Source organism: Corvus hawaiiensis, chromosome 2, assembly GCF_020740725.1.
Source record: "Corvus hawaiiensis isolate bCorHaw1 chromosome 2, bCorHaw1.pri.cur, whole genome shotgun sequence".
NCBI classification, from domain to species: Eukaryota; Metazoa; Chordata; class Aves; order Passeriformes; family Corvidae; genus Corvus; species Corvus hawaiiensis.
Window position 1 is genome coordinate 108,259,244 of NC_063214.1, and position 9,399 is coordinate 108,268,642.

Genomic DNA, 9,399 nt, shown 5'->3' on the forward strand with positions numbered 1-9,399 from the left:
TCTGGTCCTACCCTCCTGCTAAAGCAAGTTCTGCCAGAGCTGGCTGCACAGGATTGTGCCCCGGCAAGTTTCAAATATCTCCAGAGAAGGAGATATTCCAGTGCTTTGTCATCCTCAAAGCAGAAGTCGAGGAAAACAACATCTACTGCTCTTCCCTCATCTGCCTGGCCAGTTGTGCCATACAAGGATGTCACGTTGGTCAAGCAAGTTTTTCTCTTGGTGAATCCACTCTTCTGTAAGTCTCCTTCTAGGGATTCATTTCAATTGTAGAATGTACTTTCTTATAAACAAACTGAAAACTAATGGCAACATTTAATTTAAATATGAGGTACATGGAAAGGTAGTCTCTTCCCACCGAGACTATTCTGTGATTCTCTGATTCTGTAGTGTAGTAGCACAGTAAAACAATGAATAAATTATTTTCCTGTTGAAACCATAAGCATAATTCAAATAAATACATCCAGGAGCAAAACTCAGTTTGGCTTTTAAACTTATTTTAAACTGGCACAGTTCATCCAGTCATAGAGGATTGCTGCATAGCATCCTTCAACTTAGGAGCTTTCAAAACAGCTTTCTGGTATAACACCGTGCATGTAAAAGACATGTGAAGAACTTTAACTTAGAGAACCAAAATTTCCATGCTGTGTCATAAACAAGACTGGGAGGGACTTCATCTCACATCCCACTGTGACATCTAAAAGGTTCATGCTTAGTCTTGCTTTTTAATTCTTCATACAGTTTGATGAATTCTTCACATAAACTACTCTGCATTCTGTAAAACAGCTTATACTCGTAGCTTTCAAAAGGCAAGGACCAATCAAAACTCATGGAAGTTTTGTTTGATGAAGAACTGAGTAAACTTTAGATAGAAACCTCAGGTTCTGGCCCAGAGAAAGCTCAAGTAAATCATACTTCATTGTTATTACTGGCAATTATTGAGATTGTTAAACAAGCCAAAGGAGATTTCAGCTAAAGAAACAATATCTGGAAAATAAAAAATTACAGAAATAATAAGTAAATGTAAAAGTAAATCAGCAAAAATTGGGAACTCAGCTTTATTGGTTGATATATGGTTTTTAAGTTGTTCAAGACCACTATCAGTATTTTGTCCACCATAGTATTGTTCTGTTATGTATTTGGTGGTGCTTAAAAAAAATTGAAATAACTGGATTAAATGTCATGCCTTCAGAGGGGTGTGTTCGAATTGAGAGTCTAAAGGCTGCGGGAACACAAAGGACACTAAAGCCATTTCTGTGTTTGATACTGTGTGCATTAGGTGAATACAATAAAAGTGAAGAAAGTATGGAAGGAAACTCTTCTTGCCTTATGCATTGTGTAATTTTGCTGTGGAAAACAGAGTAAAGCCCAAGTTTTCTAAGGGTAATGTCTCAGATCAGGCCCTGAGGTAAGATATGTATTTGTTCTATCCATTGGTTCTTAGCACATCTATGCATTTGTCCTGCTTTTTCTCTCATGGATTAATAATTTCTAGCAGCAATATTCAAAACAGTACCTGGGCAGCAGCTGATCTGCAGGCCTTATACTTGTCACCAAAGCAAAAGAAATACAAAAACCAACATAAGTTCAGCAAAAGGTAGTTCAGCTTGACTTTTTAGCTGGAGGAAAAAGCTAATACTGGTGTTAATTACACGCCTTTAAAAATGCAAATCTTCATTACAGCTATTGTTGCCAATTCAAAATCAGTTGGATTTACTGTCTGTCACAATTCCTATCTGCAACTGCCTCCATACAAAAGACTGCAATCAAGAACTTGCCAAAATTAAATAGATGTGTGCATTGACATGCTTACTATAGCATTTATGATGCATTAAGTGCCAGGTGGATGCATGGACTATGAGAGAATAAAAAATACAGATCAATCCCAGCTTTATGAATTTGTATTGCTTTGTGAAACATATCTAATGCCCTATTTTTCAGAGGCATTGAGATGACACACTTCCAGAAAAACTTTTCTAGGATGGAGAAGCAGGTTTCATTTAGGTTGAAAAATGTTGGTTCTTCTAGCACGTCTGTAGCACATTTTTATGGTAAGGCAACTAAACTTCACTGTCTGAAAATTGTAAAGTAGAATTATCACTGGTGGCAATTTTGTAATATTGGGATATGCGCTGTTAACTTCCAACAGTCTTTAAAACATGCCAACAATAGAAAGATGGTACACATGTAGCTTACCTGTAGCTGTATATTGTGTCACGGGCTGAAGATGAACCTGAAAATGTGCGGGAAAATGTCAGCCACTTGAAATCAAGCTCAGTGTTGTATCTGGAAGGGGCTTTCTGCACTCACTCAGTACTTTCTCAAGTGAAACAATGAATTACGATTTTTCTTGTGGGCAAGCCTCTACCAAGCTTTTCAAGCCCCTGGGCAGCCACTGGCAGGGCCCATGCCTCAGGCTGCTACTGACACAGACCTTCTCACCACCCTGAATTCCTTGTCACTAGGGCAATGCAGATATGAGAAAGAGAGACTGTAGCTGGAAGAAGTCTCTTCTCTTGCACAAAATCAGTGTTGTACTGATTATCCAGTCACTGTAAAGGACTTGCTGGGAATCCTTTAGTGTAGTCCCACACAGCTCTGCCCCTGATTTTGAACTCTTCTTGCCCAGAATGCAAGAGTTGCTTCTCCTTTCTCCTCTCAGCCGTGTGTCAGATGCCATGGCAGGAGATTCCCATCTGCCTTCCAGCCCACTACATCTTAAAGAGAGCCTTGGATGTCTGGACAGACTTCACAGCATCCTCAAGGCTGATAGATGCAAGAGGAGTCCAACTACGTCAGGTGAGAACTGACCCTCACCGATGGGAGCAGATTGGTGGCTGCACCTAAAAAGGTCAGCAATATGCTGAACAACTGTCTTGGTTTGGAAGACAGGTGTGTGTCTGCTAAGGAAGGCAGAAGCCTCCCTTGGAATGGCAGGTGCAACCCCCTTCCCTCCGAGTTATTATAGTTTTGAAATCAAGGGGCTTTTAGGCAAAGATGTGGGAAATAGGAATAACAGTTCTTTGCTATTATATATCTATATGTGTATAACCAGTCAAACAAGCAGCAATAACTCTGGCAGTAACAGCGAACAATCACAAACCCAGTGCCAGCCTTCTCGGCTGTCGGGCCCTTTCCCCTCGGGTGCAGTTCCGCTCGCAGCCGGCAGGGGCGCTGGCGGCTCCCGGTGAGCAGGGCAGGTGCGATGGTTCCCCCGCGGCTGCAGGGGGCGCTCCGGAGCACGCGGCACCGGTGCCCTGGGATCCCGGGAAGGGATGGGACAAAGGCTTCACAAACCCCTGGGCAGCCGATCCCGGTGTCTGCCAGACCCTCGGGAACAGCAGGCTGGAACGGCAGGGACGAGCACAAATCCCGGGTGGCAGACGAGATGTATCCAAACGGGGAACCCCCCGGAGGTCTGGGCAGGCAGGGTGAGCACGGCTACAGCGCAGCGAAGGCGCGAAGCAGCGGCGGGGGCAGGGCGGCCACCGCCCGGCTCCCAGCGGGGCAGGGAAGGCGGGCTTGGGATCCCGGGGCTTCTCTGGCAGAAGGAAAAGCAGCCAAAGAAACAGCCTCTCTCTCCGTACAAACCCTGGGAACTGACTGTCCACACACCCAGGTGAAACACAAGAGTAGCCAGATGCACCCCTCCCCCACTGGCTAGGTCTTTTGTTTTTTCTTAAGTACCCAGCAATTTGTCCCCCTAGCAACACGTATGGGGAAAATTCCTTTAACAGAAAAAAAACACCAGGAGAACTCCTAAAACCCCAACAACAACCTTCACTCCTTGAGCTGAAATACTAAACAACAACAATAAGAAAACAACCCCAAAACCAAAGAAATTGAAAAAGTGACTCCTAGTGTTTCAAAATGGCAGATCACTTGCACTGATAAGAACGGGAGGGTTGTGGTCAGGGCAAAGGATGGGAGTGGGCCTAAGAGCAAAATTTGGAGGAGGGCCATCTGGGCAAACCACAACAACCAGGAGTTGCTCATATAAGCAGATTCAGAGAAAGTCTTGCTTCCCTGGCTTGGAATCAATGGACACACCTAGTCCTACCTTGCTGATCTGCCTGTCAAATCAGACTGCTCAGCTGCTGGGTTTTTCATACACAAAAGAGTAAATTAATTTCTAACCATGATTTTCTTTTAGACAGCAACAACAGCTTTTACAGAGATAGTGTGGGCTTGTCTCATGTCTGTTCTGGCTTTGCCCATTTCAAACAATGAGAAAAAGCAGGCAAGTGTAGTCAAAGGCTCTTTCCCAAACATTGCTCTAGTCCTGATTGGCCTTCCCATGCTATATTCAGTAATATCTGAGAAATTATCCTGGAAAAGAAGGCCTGTGCTCAGATTGTAAAGAAATGCCAGTAAACATTTTCGTCTTTAATGTTTCTGAGTGAGAAAGGCCATGGTAGTGAGTTTCAATTGTTTCTTTGGTATCTAGGAGAAAGTGTTTTCCTCAGCAGCTCCCCTTACCCCTCCTGCAGCCATGGCTGGAGCTGTTCCATAGTCTGTCCTCTCTCTGGTTCACCAAACTTTAAAGCTGTTTCAGGTCTTGGTCTGTCCATACAGCTGTTCCAGGAAAATGAACAGTAGTCCAGTCCTTATCTTCTTCCTAATAATCCTTCCTAATATCCTTTCCAAGCCCTGTTGCTGTCTTCCAGTTCATCCTTCTCAATCCCAACTGGTTTCTGTGAAAACACATTGTACGCATCTCTTTGGTGCTGGGTAATTCATGGCTGAGTGTTTCGGCATTTACACAGAGTGAGTGAACCTGTTTGTCAGTGTGGGAGCTTTGGTTTTCACATGTTTGCATTGGCCAGGGTTGGTGTAAGCTCAGAGAGAACTGGGGAGATGGTGGAGGACATGGGACTTACAGGGCCAGCATGTGACAAAATGGCCTCGATGTCTTAGGCAAGGGCTGACTATTTACATGGGAATATTGCCCATGTGTCCCAGACTCTGTGTGACCTTTGGGTGGAGACATCAAGATAGTATTAGAAATCTATTGGAGATAGATGGGATGAATCACAGTGGGACTTACCTATCTAAGTTGCCTTTGACAGATACTTTAAAGTTGATGAGCCTGACCACTAACATTCAAATTGCTAAAATTGAATGAATGAATGAAATTCCTGCAGAAATATTTTGAAGAAAGTGTTGTGAGAATGCCAGGTGGGAATAATGGAGAGGATAAATGCTTTGGGCTGTATTAATTGATCAGAATCAGACTATGAGCTACTAATGAGAAGCTGCCTTGAAGCACCGTGCTTGGATTTGTCAATTGAAGTAATTGAGGGAAAAAAGAGACATATTCATGCAGGTGTAAGTGACTCTGCCAAAACCTTATCTGGAGTATTGCGTGCACTTCTGAGTATCAGTGACTGAGGGAGAGGGAATTCAGACTGGAACAGGTGCAGAGAATTGATGACAATAATGGAAATGTTTTAGAGTAGAGAGCTTGCTCAGCTTAGAAAAGCAAAAGCTGAAAGAGGACCTGGTTACTCTCTGTGAATGTTAAACAGGTAAAACACCTGGAAGGGAAAGAGCCACTTAGGCGCAAGAACAATACTGGCACAGGAACTTATGAGTATAAATTTGCTGTGAATAAAACTAGATGGAAAGATGGGATGGCTTATAACTATCAGAGCAGTAAGATTTTGGTTGTTTTAAAAATACAGTGGAAATAAGGGAGGACAGAATCTACATAGTTTTAAACCAGAAGTTGGTCAGTTTATAAAAAAGAAGATGCAGGTTGTTTGCCAGGAATACCAGATAAGTAGAACTTGATGCACTGGGAAATGCCATCCAGTCCATTGCTCCTGGGTCAGTCTCTAACCTTTATACATGGGCAGATATAGCAAGTGTCCATAACAGAAAAAAAAAAAAAGCTAAACTAAAATTGAAATATGAATAGCTTTCTGTGGAAGAGTGATTATTTAGACGATAATATGCTCCTGTAGATACTAGAATCAAGTTCCTTCTGGTAGCATTCAGGTACTTAGGCATGAGTGCCAACATGCAAACCTGATTAGATAAAGACAACTAGGGTAATAAGATAGGGAATAAGCAATAATGCTTTGTAAGCAGAGATTACATTACAGAGGTGGCCTACAAAACACTATTAACCTAGAACCTTGAAAGCAAAGGAATAAGACATTAGGGAAAAAATATTTTCTTTTCTACATGGTCCTTAAAATACTCAAGGACTGCAGAGTTTCACTTGACTGCAGCAAAGGCAACAAAGAACCACACAACTTCTGAGCTCTGAAAGAAAACCTTACTGGTGCCTGATACATATGACTGGAATAAAAAATATTGGACTAGATGGGCCAAATTTTCTGTTCCTAGATTTCTGTGATAGTTCCTGAGAATTACTGGCATTTCTATCCATCTTCAGTGTGTTCTTTATCCCCAGGAATAAGGATCTCATTTTAGGATCTCTGATGCTAAAATTAGAGTTTCTGGTAGTGACAACCTGCAGTGTGAACCTCAAGGATCAAAAAGAATGGCATAGGAAAGGAAGAAATAATGTGATAAGATGGTAACAATTAAACAAACACTCTGCACCTTTATTTTTTGACCCTGCAGACTAAAACTGCCTAAAACACATGTACCACACTCAGCAGCTCAGACGGAGCTGTTATCTTTTTCTCCTGTAGAAAAAGAAGTCTTAAAATCTTTCAGATGAGAAAAGTCTCAAAGGTAACCCCTTTTTCATCATGTTTTACATTTTTGGATCTAAATTTCAACACTGAAGATTCCAGATGCTATAAAAACATTATTGAAGTGCAACATGGTATTAAGGTCATGTCTCACTGGTGCAGACTGTACTGGTTTAGTCACCCAGCCTGGCAAACTGCTGCCAGTGCCAAACCAATATATCTTTTTCCCCCCATAATTATACCATTTTTATCCCTGAGTGAGATTTTTCAGACATGCTATTGTTGTCAGGGACATAAGACTCCATTTACCACTATGCTGCAAACTTTTCCCCACCCCCACAATGCATTCAAATGTATATTTGCTTTAACGAAACAGTGGTTTCATAATCACATATTGAGTGAAGTGTAGTTGTGCTTAATAAAGTGCTTAAGTACAGGCATGGTCATTTTCTTAATTAACTCGAAAAAAATAAATCTCTGTACAATACTGTTTTGGTTTTTTAACTGCCAGAATCACCTTCTAAGACTCAGATGATGTATCAAAATTTAAAAACAAGAGGTCTTTGACTGGAGCACAGTAAGACATGTGGTTGTCATACCAGAAAATAATTAAAAATTGAAACAAACTGGAAAGCTGTATTTCATGTGAAAAAACTACATCAGCAATTGATAAGTAATTTGAGCTGATATTCCTGTTATTTTCAGAAAGGAGTTCCAAAGTCCAGATTTTAAAAGAAATACCATTTTCATTGTACTTACTATAACTAATTGATAGAAAAGCTCTCACTTGTCTAAAAATAGAGGACCAGCTCGCCTCTTCAGGGCAACTATTATGGACCAGTCTTACGAAGTTTAGTAGTGTCTGTAGCTGGCAATGTGTGGTGGTACAGACAGACAACCCTCACCTGTGGCAGAAAGGTGCGTGCTCCTTGGGAACAGGCACAAGCTCCAAAACAGCAGCATGATCCTGCTGGCAGGCTCTCTTCCTTCGGGTGGTGGTTTGACAATCCAGAACCCCACTGATTGACTCAACCTGCCCCTACTGGTGGCAGCTCTGGTCACACAGGGCAGAGCAGGATGCAGTGACACAAGATGCTGGAGGTTGGGGCACAGAGGAAGGCTGAAAGGTGAGCAGAGGACCCAGGTTTTTGGGGAAGCAAACAGGGAGTTGTTCAAGGTTTTCCTGGCATGATCCCTTAGGGAGCTGCTGTAAAGGGGAAGAGTGCCCAGGAAAGCTGGCTGGTTTCTAAAGGTAACTTACTGAGAGCTCAGGAATTAATCCCACCAGGTGGAAAGACTAAATTTCTGGAGAAGGTCTGCATGTCCAGGTGTGGAGCTTCTCATTGAACTACCTCACAAAAAGGAAGTGGAGAAGAGGTAGAAACAAGGACAGGCAGTATAGACAGAGCAGTGTTAAAAACTTAGTGTCAAAATTAGGAAGGCCAAAGCCCAGCTGGAGCTGAAACTACTGAGGGGCATAGATTCTGAGAATGTTAGTTTCAAAGTAAATTCAGGACCCAGGGATGGGTAGAGAAGAAGCACTAGTTACAATGGAGCAAAAAAGGCTTAAGTATTCAGTGACTGTCTTGCCTCAGTACTCACGAGAAAAAGCTGCTTTGAAACTGGCATGGTGTGGGATGAAGAGGGACAGCCCTTCCTCAGTGGGGAGAGATCAAACAACTTATAGACTTGAAAGAAGCTGGATGTACTCAATACCAGGAGGTAGGACTGGATAGGCTTTATCTGAAGGTGCTGGAGAAGCTGGCCAGTGTAATTGTGGGATCAGTATATGGACAACACATTTTAAATTAATTTTTTTAAATAGCAAAGCTGCTGTAAACAAGAAAATGGAACAGGCATGTGAGCAATTTTAGATGTAGCTGAGCATTCATTGCGCTGGATGCTATAACAAAAGAAATTCCCACAACTGAGTCGGCCATGGGATTTCATTTTCATATCTCTTGTCCTACTTTTATGTTTATAAGACATTGCATATAGCTGCTTTCATTAAGACCTGGGATTTGGTGTATAGTATTTCTGAAACAAAAATGAAAGGTTTGCTGATTTATCACTGGGGGAAGAGGGAAAAATCCAACACCAGGTGAAATGGTTACTTTTAGAAGCTGGACTTGATGTGAGCTTTCACTGCTGGCCTAGGTGAGAAGTTGGCCTAGGTGAGAAGCTGGTGAAATACTCATTTGCCATCTGGGGAGGAAATGCTGTGAGGAAGTGAACTCTTACGGCCAGTGGGACAAGTCCCAAAGTTTCTGCTTAGATTTAGCTCAACCAAATGTTTGTCCGACATTTGGATTCCTTTTCAGAACTTAGATATTCACAAGGACTGCAAGTCATGATCAAACTGATCCTCCCTCCTCAAAAAAAACATAAAAATAATAATAATAAAAAAATAACAGAACATTCAGTTTGTGAGTTGTCACTTGTGAATCTTAATTTCCAGTCTGACATCCGATCTGCCTAAGGCTCCTATCACACTCATCCTGGCTCATCCTTCTGTGTGTTCTGTAATACCCAGCTATCAACATTGCTATCCATGCTTCTCAAGTAATGCCTTCGCTAGAGGGATTGCAGCCTAGCAAAATGGGGGGGAGTAACAGCCCACCTCACACTGCCACCTTTCTCCTAGAGGGATGACTGATCTGGCTGTCTCTTCTCTGCTATGTCCCCAGAATGCATAGAAATATAATCTCTTGGAGATCAGTAGCTCTCTCATGTT